The sequence below is a fragment of the Callospermophilus lateralis genome, unplaced genomic scaffold, assembly GCF_048772815.1.
Source record: "Callospermophilus lateralis isolate mCalLat2 unplaced genomic scaffold, mCalLat2.hap1 Scaffold_169, whole genome shotgun sequence".
NCBI lineage: Eukaryota > Metazoa > Chordata > Mammalia > Rodentia > Sciuridae > Callospermophilus > Callospermophilus lateralis.
The window spans coordinates 1,144,328-1,158,831 of NW_027512767.1; the positions used below are offsets into that span (position 1 = coordinate 1,144,328).

At 42.8% G+C, this 14,504-nt stretch overlaps 1 pseudogene; it reads left to right on the forward strand.

The window, feature by feature from the left end:
- The window catches only part of LOC143389656 (teneurin-4-like), a 648,816-nt pseudogene that overhangs the window by 448,410 nt on the left and 185,902 nt on the right, over window positions 1-14,504 (forward strand).

Below are 14,504 nucleotides of genomic sequence, written 5' to 3' on the forward strand. Positions count from 1 at the left end.
GCTACATCCCTAGCCCTTTTTAAGTTTTACTTTGAGACAGAGCCTCACTAAGTTGCCCAGGCTGACCTTGAACTTGCAATCCTTTTGCCTCAGTCTCCTCAGTTTTTATTCAAGAGCTTCACACAAATTTCACTTATTCAGAGAGGCTCCTTTCACACACACACACACACACACACACACACACACACACACACTACCAGGAACCATTTATATGCCCATATTTTTCTCACGGTGCCCCCATAATTACAACTAAATGGTGGTGGCATGATTGTTGAAAATCTATCTCCCTGTTAGATTGTAAGCTCCATGAGGGCAGAAACAACTGTCACGCTGTATCATAACTGCAGCTTCTTGTGCCCACGTCTGGCATGATGTAGCATGTGTTTGGCACAAGTTTGTTGAAGGAGAAAAAGGAGGGGAGGAGGTAAGGACCAGAACTGACAGATGTTGCAGAACAGGGAGAGGAAGGAAAGGAGAGAGCAGAGAGGCTCCAAGTTCTTGCATCAAGGATGGAACGTCCAGAGCACAGCAGAGTGAAAAAGGGCTCCTGGGTCCAGGAAAGGGGCAACCAGGAAAGCAATCACCAAAGAGCTGCCAAAGTGTAGTCTGCAGGGAGCACAGGCTGTCTCTGGCCCTTATCTGTTCCTGATTACTGTCCGACTTAAAGTAAGAGTCCTGCTCTCACTGAGCCTCAGTTCCCTGGCCTGTGCATATAGATAATAGGCTGTTGTGGGGACTAAACAACTAAACAACTGACAGCCACCTAGTTCTTACTAGTAAGAGCTACCAGCAAATGCTGTTGGTCTTCTCCTACCCTTTGGCAAACAGGACACATTGAATTTGAAGCCCAACCAATTCCTGGGTTTGGAAATGTTGTCTCAAGAAAGACTGTTCCCAAGTTATCAATACATTCATTCATCCCCACCCCTTTTTATGTTTTAAGGTAGAACCTTGCTCTATTGCCCAGGCTGGTCTCAACTTTGTGATCCTCTTTCCTCAGCCTCCCAAATAACTGGAATTATAGGTATTTGTCTCTGCGCCTGTTTTATTTTTATTTCTAATTACTGTGCAATAACATAATTTAATTGCACTTATATGGGGAGAGAGAATGAGTAAGTGAGACAGGTTTTCTTGATGGCTGTTTTTTTTTTCCTTTTGCTTTATGAATAGCATTGGAGTTAGGGGTGGAAGAACCAGTACAATCACTTAGAGTGCCAAGACCTGGGAGAGGTGAGGAAGCAGAGGTCACTTCATTGGGGGAGAAAAGGAGGGAGAGGGTAGAGAAGGAAGCACACAAGGAGAGATAGTTGTAACAAACACAATGTTTTCCTCCTTTTAAAACAACAAAACCATAACAAAACAGCGACATCCTTCTACGGATAACAGTACCATCTTGTAGCAAAAGCACAGACTTGGAGTCAAGTAAGACTTGCATTCCAGCCCGGGGAGCAGACAAGATTTTTAATTTCTCTGAGTCTTGGTATCCTTGTTGCTAAAATGTCAGTTCATAGCTAGGTGGTGTTTGGAAGCTTAAGTGAGAGAATGTCTGCAGCCCAGTGGGTGGCCCAGGCTGGGTGTGGAGTCTATGCAGCTCTCACCCCTCCAGGCAGCTGGAAATCCCCAGAGATTTTTAAACCCTCTTAAGTTCAGCAGCCAAAGACCATCCCTGGATGTAGGGATTTCAGGTAATCTGGGATTAAGTAGGGGGGGATGCTTCCCCTCCCCCTCTCAGGCTTAAAATGGTGGGAGCCTCCATGGAGCCTGTCCACAGCATTGTGTCCTGGGCTGTCTGGGACAAGCAAAGCCCCATAAGCTGCATCACTGCCTTGGAGTCATCCAGAGTTTCGTGGACAGCCAGATGTGTATGGAGCCCCTGGCAATGCCAAGCAGATGACAAACACGTGGTCCTGGACTTTAAACCTTAGTCCTGTGGGATACTGAAGGAGAGAGCAATTCATTCTAACCAGGAAGATCAGATAAAGCTTACGCGAGGCATGGTGCTTGTAAATCAAGTCAGATATTGAAACGGAAGATAGGAATGGCTTTCTGAAAGATGGAGCAGCCTACACAAAGACAGAGGATGGCAGATAAAAATATTGGTAATTTCAGGCACCTGTGCCAGAAGAGTGAACAGTAAAATGTCCATTTGTGCATTTCCTTCTCTATGGGCCTCAGACTCCATTTTACTGAAGGCTTCTGAATATAGAACTGCAGAAATCCTAGTGAGCAGGTGGACCCTGGCTGCCCACCCCTTCAGGAGACAGGCTGTACTGGGCAAATGCATCACAAATCCCTTGTTCTGTGTTAGCCTTTCCCATCCACTGATTCTTCCCAGCAGTCTCTGCATGTAAGAGAATTAGTCATTACATTGCCAGAGATGGAAACTGAGCTCTTTCCAGCTCAACAATGCATTCAGATGGAATGGCTGACCCTGTATAGACCAGGTGTGGCTCTACCCCTCAGAGCCTTCCTATCCCTGGGCCCCGTTTCTGAGACTCAGATCCAACATGAGGCTTTTGCCATCCTATCTGGGCTTTCCTCTGCTCCTGCTCAGAGAAGGCAGCTCACAGGAATTGAGAGCTTGCCTCATGCTACACTGTTCTGCGTGTTACATACATTTCTTCATTTAATATTCTTATTAATATTATCCAATAAGTATTTGTCAAGTCCCAACCATGTGCAAGGCACCAGGTTATTTTTACTTCCCTTTTAATAGATGAGAAACTGAAGCCCAAGAAAGTTAAGTCATTTGTCCAAAGCTGCATCACAAGCTGGAGCACTGGCAGCCTTGACCAGAGCCTGCCCTCATTCTGCAGCAGTCTGCTCTCTCCATAGCTGGGGAGCAAGAGGGCCTGGGCTGGTTCACGCCATCTGAACAGCTGAGAGGATAAGGAGAGAAACAGACTTATTTTCTTATGGAAGAAAAATTAAGGTCCATCTGTGCTGTGAGTGGGTGTGGTTTACACCCAGAGTGCTTCAGGAGGCCTGGGTGATGCTGGAAGACCCATCCATACTGAGCACTATCACCCTGTGGAATCTGGTGTCCTCCAGGCTTCATTTGGCATCAGTAGATTGTCACCAGTGTAACATTTCCCTTTGGAGAAAACTCTTCCTGCTGGTGTGTGGCAGGCGGATAGGTTTATTGTGCCCTTAAGCCCAGAGTTAGATTTTTTCACAGGCCCCAGTCATGGAGGAGAAAAAAGTGACAGGACCCTTAATTGTGGTGTGGGCTCATTTTATCATATTGTATCAAATTGGACCACTCTGTTCATCTCTATAATTCTTCAAGACCTGTTCCTCTTGTCTGTGTCTCTGGGTCTGTGAGCACTCATGCAATTCCTCCCAGCTGTGCATGCAGAAAGGGTATTTGGATGGAGACAGAGTAGAAGGGGAAAAGAGCTGTAAGTGAAAGTTTGGGGATAAGTAGCATTTTTTCTTTTCCTGAAAATTGAAGTCTTTTCTTTGACCTGGTTGTTAACTTTTTCTGTCATTATCAGATCTATTAAATCGCAGACCTACACCTCATTGTGTAGGTCTGAGACTGTTGATAGTCTACATAGGAGAATTTTTTTTGCAAGTGTCTATATATGAAATACAGCCTGAATTAAATTAATTCATTTAAGTGTTCATTCATTAATTATTAAGCAATGGAAATAATAATGTTTCACATATTTTCAATGCATTTTATAATACATAAAGAACCTTCTTTAAATTTAATCTATACAAGAATCTGGAAGATGGTTTTCAATTTTTTCCATTTACACAGATGAAAAAACTGAGTGGTTAAGTAACTGACTTGCTGGGGCAAATGGTATAGGCCAGAACTGGAGGCCTGGCTGTCTCTCCTACAGAACTCCACTGAATAGTAAGTCTGGCAGGGAAAACAGCAAGAGAGGGAGCATGAACAGAAATAGCATCCGGATAGCACTTTTAGGATACGTGGGAAATAATGGTAAGGGCCCAGGGCAGACAATACTTCTGGCTGGGAGTGATGGTGTGAGTCCTCGTGAACAAGACCTGGAAGGATTGACCATTAGCTTCTTTAAGAAATAGAGAAGCTAATGGCCATTCCAGGCAGAGGATACTAAGAGCAAAAGCATGGATCTGACCATGCAGATGTGTCAAGGGACAGAGAAATCCACTCAGAGTGAGACTCCTGAGTCAGGAGAGGTCATGTGGACCAACAGACACTGTGCTCAACGGTTTTGGAAATGCTCTTTTAAAATCATTTCTGCACAGAAGGGATCATGTGTGTTCTCGGGGAAACTCTGCCAACGATATTTGAACAGGAAGACAGTTCCACGTCATGTTGAGACTGGCCATGTTATTTCCATCTTGGTCATTTTCACAGTTCTTTATCTCATCAGAAGGTCACATCATGGAGTGGCTAGCAGCAGACTCAGGTCAGTGTGGATCTGACTGGGATCTGATTTCGTCTCTACCTCGTACTAAACGGAAACCTCAGGCAGATCGGTGAACCTCTTTTGTCTCTGTTTCCTCCTCTTGCAAATGAGGGTAAGGATACCTATCTTACAGCCTTCCTGAGGATCCAGTGACACTGTGACTCAGTGCAGTGCTTGGCACAGTATAGCTTCCAGCTAACGAGACAGTAACTGTTGCTTATGTTATCATCATTGTCATTATCATGATCATTGTCTTCATGATGCCTGGAATTCTGTGCAGCCTTAACCTTCATAACCCAAGGACTGAACCCAACACAGGGGCTGTGTAACTCGGCAGCAGGGGACTCACATCTACTGAGTGTCTCGTGCTGTGTAGAAAAGGGTAGGGAGGCAAGAGAACGTGGCATGATCCCAAAGAACAGGGGACAGGAGAGCTATAAAGGGTAAAGAAGAGACAGCAAGCACTCTGCTGTAAAATTTTAAAGTGCTCCTTCAAAATGCTTCTCATTATGGAGAAATATTATCCCAGGTTACTAAGCCGCATGGCAGATTCCATGTTAAGCTGTCTTCCCTCATTCTCCTTACCAAAGTGAATGATCCAGAGGGAAAAGGTCTATCTTAATAATATACACACAAATCAAAACTCCATTTGAGGTACAATGAAGATGCCTCCTGATTGACTTTGACCATGGAAAAAAATCAGTTACATGGTTGGTGTGCCAAAGGAAATCAGGAAATGGAAATGTCACTGTAGGGCGGAGCTAGAGTATGTGTTCTAGTAGCTATGGAAATGGAGCATAGCAACAGGCATCTTTTCCTTCTGTAGGCTGTCAAGATTCACCAACCCCATGTTTTTCTTCTGCCCCATTCGATCTTTAGTACAGGAAAAGGAAGGGATGCCACATCATAGAGGCTGATCTTGCCTCAGTTGAGACACCTTTATGCAGAGATGCCTTAGTTAGTTAACCATCTGATGAGTGTCCACACTTAGGTCCAAGTGACACAATGAAAGGAATCTAGCTATGCTGAGTGTCTGCCAGCATCCCTGCCTTGGGAAATGACAGGCACTCCCCAGATCTGGAGCTGTCATGTTGTGCTACCTAAAAGGCAGTTTGGGACAAGCAGGCTGTCCTTGGATCTCTTCAATGCCTGAATCAATAATGAAGGCTTGAATATAAAGAGAAGCCTGTGGCCTTCCCTAGCATTAGCCACGTCTTCTCTGTGGGTCATTCCCTGAAAGTCTATTCCCTCGTCAATGATCTTATCAAAAAATCTCAGGAATGAATGTAAACCTGTGTTTCTTTGGCCACAGTGTGAGAGGATTTTAGGGTTCAGAGTCACTGAGACCTGCTCTGGGATGGTGGTGCTGCTATGATTAGTGGTGCATTTGTAGATAATTCCAGGGCCCTGGTTTTCTAAAGATATAGAATTCAATTATTAATGTCTACTTTGTAGCTCTCTTTTGAGGCCCCTAATCTATAAAATGGAGTTACTAAGAGCATCCATCCTAGAGAGCTAAATGACATAATGAAAGTGACTCCTTCAGCATTATATCATACACAGGCCAAAGTTTTCATAGGTAAGAACTGTTGTCTTGATACTGATCCTCAGGGCGTCTGTCTCCTCCCTTTCTTCTTCACTCCTCTGGACCAGATGCTGGAGGGTAGAAATGGAAGGAATAATCCTCATGACAGCCTCATGTGGCCTGTCCTGTGGGTTGTTCCCCTTATCTTAGGTCATGAGATGGCTCCCTCCATCTGGGAAACAGTGCCTGATGTAAGGACAACCAACAAGGAGGATTCCTCCTCTTACGGGATTTTCTGCTGTTCCAAAAGGACAGAGTCATTTCATGGCAAGAGCTCAGAGCTAGGGGTCTAAAGATATGGGCTCTGCTCGGTCCTAGGTCCTGTCACATGCACTGACTAATCTGGGTGGACTCCATCCTGAAGGCTGATGCTGCCCCCAGACAAGTTGCTTACATGGTTTTGGTTGTGGCAACCAGGATATGACAAAGTGGGGCTCCATACTTTGTCCGCAAGAGGAAAGTCCCTTACAACTATCTCAAAAGAGCAAATCTGCACATGGTATCAGCCACAGTTTTTCCTTACTTTCCTTTACACTTTAATTTGTTTTGGAACCATTCAGATCTGGTTCCAGTGCAGCTTGAATCACTTCCTATCTGTGTGTCTCTGACCAAGTCTCAGAACCTCTCTGAACTTCCAGTTTTCTTAATTGTTATACCAGTTTCTCAAGGTTTACCTAAGGATTGAATGAGATAGTGCACGTAAGTCCTCATGTCTAATGTCACGTGCACATGGCACGTGCCCAAAGTTAGGTTTTCTTCCTTCTGCCCAGCATCCTTCTCTTCCACCTCTCTAGTCTGAGACAGTGGTAGAACTTCCTTTTTAATGTAAACAGTGCTTTTGGAAACTAGAGGACAACATTTATCCAGAACCCTACACAATAGGTAACTCAAGACTTGTTGATTTTCATGTACCTTTTTTTATTTATTTATTTTTTATTTTTTATTTTTCAGTTTTCTGTGAACACAACATATTTATTTTATTTGTACATGGTGCTGAGGATCGAACCCAGTGCCCCGCGCATGCCATGCGAGCGCGTTACAGCTTGAGTCACAACCACAGCCCTCATGTATCTTTTTTACAGGTTTTTTTGTTTTGTTTTGTATATGTATATGTATCTGATTCTACAGAAATGTGGTCAGGAAAAACATGCAATTTTGTGTTCTACTTCCCCTCCCCCTTAACATTATATCTTAAGATTTCCCTCATTGCTGGTTGTCATAGTTATTTTTGATAATGATTGCCTTGTATTCCATCCAGTACCTGTACCATAATTTAGCTAAGTTCTGCTATTTTTAGACATCTAGGTTGCTTCCAGTTTTTTCCTGTTACACTGCAGTATACCTCTTTGTTCACAGCATTTGGGTGGCAGGTTTCCAGGGATTGAACCCATGGGTGTTAAACCACTGAACAACATTCCTAGCTCTTTTGTATATTTTATCTACAGACAGGGTCTCACTGAGTTGCTCAGTACCTCACTAAGTTGCTGAGGCTGTCTTTGAACTTGGGATCCCCCTGCCTTGCCCCACTCACCCACCAAGCCACTGGGATTACAAGCATGCACCACTGCACCCAGCTTGTTCATAGCATCTTGGTCTGAAACTTCTGAATGTTGTGGATTTGTAGCAAAACCAGGAATACAACCTTGGAAATGAAAATCTGTTGTTGTTCTTGCTGTTGTTTCCCCTGCTAGATGAGATAAGTCAAAAGAGCCCATTGATTTGAATTTTATACCAATGACTTTATTTTAAAATAAACCAAAAGTCGCCAAAATCAAAGCATTTCATTTACACAGGAAAGTGGGTAGCTGTATGGCTGGATTGGGTCCCACTGCCTTTTGAAACTCAAAGTGCCACTTGAGTCAACAATTCTTTATGGGCACAGTTATTCTGGTCACTCAATGGCGCTGCTAGTGTGCTCACACACTGTGTTCTGCCCTGCGCTTGATTTTGGAAGAGATGCCCGCACTCTGACAGCAGGAACTCTCCTGTTCTCATTGGCCACTCCTGCATAAAGACTTTGTTAATTGCCTCCTGCTGGTTGGGTTCTCTGGGGGAACCTTCAAGGTCTGCACATCTATGGAGCATTTTCTAAAAATGTCAGGTTAGAGCTTGCACTTTCTGAGCCATCTCTCATGTCTTGCTGGGTAGGAAAAGGCAACAGGAAAATGTCAGACTGACCAGAGCCAGGGAATCAGAACTTCCGCCATCCTGGCTGCTGGCTTTTAGAACTCATTAACATTTCTGTGTGGGTTATCCTGTGGACCTCTACCTTTCCACAGCCTCTTTCTGAACTCCTTAGCATCTCTTCACCTTTTCATTGAGTTACAAACTAGTCTAATGGGAAAACCAGGATCAGGTTTCTTATGTAGGTCACTTTCAATGTACTGAGCAGAGTTTTGCACCATAGTTATAAATACACACAGCAGGGTGTAATTTAGATAATTCTGTGATGTACACGGGTGGTGGGTGGTTACCATTAATTTTTCAGAGAATAAGGAATACAGTAATTATAATTTATATTGTTTCAGTAGTTTGTTGCATCCTTTTCAGGCTAGGGAGACACATGTCTTTTTTTTCTTCACCATTCCTTTCTTCCTTCAATCCTTCCTTCCTTCCTTTCTTTTAAATCCATGGCTATTACTTCCAAATCACTTGGCTAACATCCATTTACTGCTCTACACAGCTTTAAATGAGGGCTATTGTGGGCCAGGGAATATTTATTATAACCACCTCCCCCACAACATTTATTTTAGCTTAAATTTGTTTATATTATATTTAGCCTTTACATTGCCCATATTTTATCTTCTTTTTAAAGTAAATATAGAAAAGAGGTGGTATGGTTTGGGAACTTGTCTCACACTTATATCAGCTCTGTGGTGTTGAGTAACTTCATTTACCTCTCTGAGTAAATCAGAGTATGTCACTATAACTCAATTTCTTTTCTAGTTCCATCATATATATATATTCCCATTAATAATTTTCAACCTACCTTCATATGAGGATGAAATTGAATAGTATAAATAAAGTATTTGGCATTTAGTATGCACTGAAATGAGGAAAATTTTTGTGTTGGCATTATCATTTAGATGACTGTCATGGATGAAGTGGTCACTTGAGCTTGCTATTCAAGGGACAGTCTCTAGCTGAGTATATGTCTGTCCTTTGGAAAGATAAGAGCAAAGCAGACTATTTCCCTTTCTCTCTTGCCCTTGCCTATCACCCAAGACTATAAAACTAACCACCAGCCAAACAACACAATGAAAGAATCAAGAGGTCACAACAATGACTTATATTTAATATCCTGGATCACAGACGAAAGGTCTTTCTTATTTTGGCTTTAAGATGACGTTGCTGTTGAACTTGAACTTCGTATCTCTTAATCTCTGCCTTATCCGACTCTTGTCTCTAATTATCACCTGCCAGCAAGCCATTTCTCAGTCCAATCTAGGTGACCCTGGGTTCCTTTCCCAACCATGCAGCCTCCAAATTACTTCTGGATGGCCAAGTCACCTGGAGTCAGACTCAGTTGGAGTTGGAGACAGAGCTTTGCTTTCTCATGTGGCTTTCAGGAATGCACAGGTCACAGAAACACCCCCTACCCACCCCAGCCTCACAATTGTATGGGCCAGTATGATTGCAGTGGGTAAAAAGTTAAGAGGAAAGGGCACTAATGTTCACCCCCCACACCCCCACCCCCAGGCATCTGAGTCCTAGGGACCATGTTCACCTTCAACGCTTCTTTCCCTTCAGTGTGTGTGTGTGTGTGTGTGTGTGTGTGTGTGTGTGTGTGTGTGTTTTCAAGGAAGGACTCACTCTGCATCTTCTTAAAAAGAAGAGAAAGTTCTAACAATAAAAATGTTTCTCTTCACAGAGCTGTGAGAGTTCTATTCATTCTGGGATTAGTTAATTCTCATGACCTTTTAACAAGACAGCACTTTTGCACACTTAGATGAGATAATTGATTCTAATGGGGGAAGAAGTGCTGCTCATTTAACTGCATGTATCTGAGTTGTCTGCAGTTCAAACAAGTTCTCCATTACCTTTGGAGTTGCCAATATATAGATTAAAACAGTAAGAAGGTAAGCAGAAATGTGAGCTAATTCAATCTTGGAAACAGAGTGCTCCCTCCTTCCAGGCAAGTGAACTGTTTTATTGTTATTATTGTCACCTCTCAGAGGAGTGGAGAGCAGTATGAAGCACCTTATAGGAATCTGGTACTTAAATCAGTGCTCAGTAAATGTCACCTACTATTGTCACTATTATTATCAACAGCACCAATGTAGAGGTCAGAAAACATGACAATCACACATATGTGCAGTTTGCAATGCACTTTTGCCACATGATACTTCATTGATAGCAACTGTCTTTTGCAATATTAGTATCCCATTTCTCAGTTTGGATACCTTGACTACAATTCAAAACCAGTTTTCTTACCTCTGGTCCCACTCCACAGTAACCAAAGGGAAAGCAAAGGGTTGATCTCATGACCATTGCTGGGTATGGCCTCCTGACTAAGTCAAACGTGTGTGTCCCCTGGATGGCTTGTGTTTGAACCTGAAGTCAGAAGCATGCGCTATATGCTCTAGGCACTCTATGGGTTTTTTTTTGCCTTGAAGGCAGTCACACACTCCCTCAAAACCACCATCTGTGACATCTTCCATAAGATGGAAGCCAGGAGCCATAGCTGCCTCTCCCTCAAGGATCCCGTGTTGCTACCTAAAAAGAAGTAAAAGTCTGGAGGCCGTTGACATGTTGAAGGAGCAGTCTTTCTAATGCCTGCATTGCTAGACTCAAGTAGGGAGGGGCAGTGCAGCTAAGTAGGTGGAACCTGGGCCTCCAAGCCAGAAAGACTAGTGGTCTGTGTTTGGGGGATTTGAGCAGCTTGGGTTTCTCGTCTAGTCTCTGTCACTTGCTAGCCATTTCACCTTGCATACATCATTTGGTCTTGTTGTGCCTTGGTTTCTTCATCTGTAAAATGGGGTTATTAATACCCTTCAGGATTGTCATGAGAGTTAAAGGAAATGTTGCTTTTAATACTCTTAACACAATGTGTAGTACATGGGGAGCACTCATAAACAATAGTTTTATGATTGTCATAAATTTCAACTAACCTGAGTTTTTAGATTAATTTATTTATTACTAAGACATAATATCTGTACATCTTTATGGAGCATAAGATGATAATTCAGTATACATGTATACAAATGAATAATGTTCAAATCGGGGTAATATGCATTTCCCAACTCCTCAGGCATTCATCATTTTGTGTACTGGGAAATTTTGCCTTCTGAGTTTTAATGTATACCTCTGTAAACTGGGTCTAGTGGGGCTGCCAAGAGGATTGGACATAATATACATATGTTACCTGGCATGCTCCCTGTCCCATTGCAGGACCTCAACAAGTGCAACTACTATGGCCTTCATCTGTCTGTGGATCTTCTCTGCATTCTTGAGGCCTTCCTTCTGGATCAGCCACCTCCTCCTCTGGGCCTTATCCTTCTCAATAGACTTTGTTATCTGTCTGTCTTCCCTCCTTTCCTATGAGCTCATGGAAAACATGGATGGCCTGATTCGATGCCATCTCTGTAGGTTGCTTCCAGATCTTTCCTATTACACTGCTGGCTATAGAGTGGGCTTTTAGAAAATGTTCATCATTGGAACAAAGGAGCAAAAGCAGCTCACAGCACCTGGGCGGAAGGGTTGGGAGACTTGAGTGTTTCCTCCATGTGTGGGAAATCGGTGTAGGCCTCTTGAAGGTGGTGAGTCTGGATGAGTCTTGAATCCAAAAGTGGGATTTAGGCAGGTGCTTTGTACTATATCACAAACTTTTTTGGAAACAGTCTTCCTAGCCCTTTCAGGCACTGTGTCTCAAACAACATTCATGCTTTGTTGTCTCGTGATTTTTTTTAGATTGTTGTATGAGACTATTTGCAATTGCTACACTGGAAAATGTTTTTTAAACAGAAATGCATACACATGGTACACAATGAAAAGGTACAAAAGATACATGGTGAAAAGCAAGTCTCCCTCCTCCCCTGACCCTACAGCTTTTTCCTTCAGAGGACATACCCACTGTTATAACTATCTTTCATATCCTTTTTGAAATATTCTGTACAAATGCAGAAATTTATTTTTAACTCAAAGGTAGTTTGTCAAATACAGTCAGCTATACATTATAGTTTTCTTTCCAGAAAAATATATAAAAAGCTTTTTCATTCTCCTGTATGGTTATACTATTTTGCTGTAGATAATAGCTTATCTAGCCCCTATCAATGATTGGTTTGTAACATTTTGCTATTACAAGTTATACTGTGGTGAATAGGCTTATATGCACACCATTTAGTACATGTGTGAGTATACAGGTGAAATTTCAAGAATGGAAACTTTAAGTTCCAGGGTAAAGAGTGTATATATTTTAAATTTGATTAGATTTATCAAATACCAGTTTAATCTCACATTAGCAAAGTATGAGAGTACTTGCTTCCCAAATCTCTGCCAATATAGTATATTTTCAGTCCTCTTTATCTTTGCCAAACCATATGTGAAAAATAATATTTCAGAGTTTAACTTACATCCCTTTCACCATGAGTAATGTCAAGAGTCTTTTCCTATGATGCAGAGTCACTGGTATTTCTTATTCTGTAAACTGTCTGTTCATATCCTATGCCTATTTTCCTACTGGGTTGTTTGATTTTGCTTATTATTGTGAAAGTTATTTTTCCATTAAGGAAATTAACTCTTAGTGATACAAATTGTAATTTTTCCCTCTAGATTGTTATTTATCTTTTGAAGCAAAAGGCCAAGACCTCCTGAAACTCCCCGTCCTGGCTCAACCAGACCGTGAGCCCCTCGAGGGCAGGGTCAAGCCTTAATCGTCTGTGTCTCCAGTCCCCTGTGCAGGGCCTGGCACTGTAAGAGCCCCTTTCCTGGGCTTTTGTTGAACTGAACTGAATGTCTGTGTTCCCCACCCGTCCCACCCTCCCCTTATGGCTTTGGAGCTCCATTTCCACCTCCAGCAGAAAAAGATGACTTTTCTCATTGCTCACCACAGCCATGCACCTGTTTGGCCTAAACTGGCACCTGCAGCCGATGGAGGGGCAGATGTATGAGATCACGGAGGACACAGCCAGCAGTTGGCCTGTGCCAACGGACGTCTCCCTGTATCCCTCAGGGGGCACTGGCTTAGAGACCCCTGACAGGAAAGGCAAAGGAGCCACAGAAGGTAGGGTTGCTGCGTTGTCTGTGTTGTGAGTCCTCTGTGTCTGCCTTTGAACCAAGGAGACCTCCATCATGCACGTCCTGTGCCTGGCTCACAGCTCCATGCTCTAGCGCTTCCTCCATCCCTCTGCACTCCACGCCGGCTGCCAGCCCACCTGTGTCTTCATTGCAGTTCCTTGTCACTATGAGCTCAGAATGTGCTCTGGCAGGGTTCATGGTGCTCAGTGATATCCCATCCCATGCCTCAAGGGGAGCATCATGAGTGTTCACACTGCTGGGGTGGCCATCTTTGTGTGGGGTCAAGACAAGCTCTTCTGGGGAAATCTCATGGGCTGAATGGACATCTGCAGGAGTGGGGAGTGGTGAGGGGGTTAGATAATGTGTTATAATGGGAAGGTTTCTGGATCTCGTGGTTTAATGATAACACTACTTCAGGTATCTAGCATTTACCAGCCATGTGACCATGAGCAAGTTACTTAGTTTTCCTGAGCTCCATTTTCCTCATCTGCAATAACAATAGTCATTAATATTTGCATAGTATGTTTGTTTCAAAGTTGTTTTTTTAATCAAGATTATTTCATTTCATATTTAATCCTCACAGAAACCCTGTGAGGTAAGTATAATAATTTTTGCCCATTTTAGATGCAAAAACTAAGAATTGTGTTAATTGACTTGACCAGAGTCACACAGCCAATAGATGGTGGAGTATGGAATATGATCCCGGGGCTCTTGCCCTCTGCATAATCTTTCTTACCTGACCCCATCCCACAGTTACAGGACCCCAAAAGAAGTGTGGATGTGAAATCCTATAATATAATAAAACATGAATATTTCTTTCAATGACAGAAATGGTGGTGGCAATTGGATTTTGGCATTTTTTAATGGGAATCCATAAGCCTATGTTCCGAATGTCTTAGAGATCTTTCCAACATGCCATAGACATATGTTCTTTCAATGTTAGCCAAGAGCAGTGCAGACTCACCAAAACTGGCACTAAGAAAGTCGTCTGAGCTCACAATTCAGAATGGTTGTCATTCTGGGCAATATACGCATCCCTTTTCCTGCATCTGCTGTGACCTACATTATCTTTCTGGTTTTCTTCATAAAGTAGCTATAGCTAGCCTTCATTGCTCATCTTTACTCTCATCTCTGTGAACTTAGAAGTCATGTCTTCTGAGCCTCTCTGTTCTTTCAAGGATTTGTATTCCAGCCATTAGTTTGGTTAATAGAGTGGCATATTCTTGGTCACAGTATCTACTTATGACCTCTGAGATAATGATCTTGAAGTCCAAAGTCAA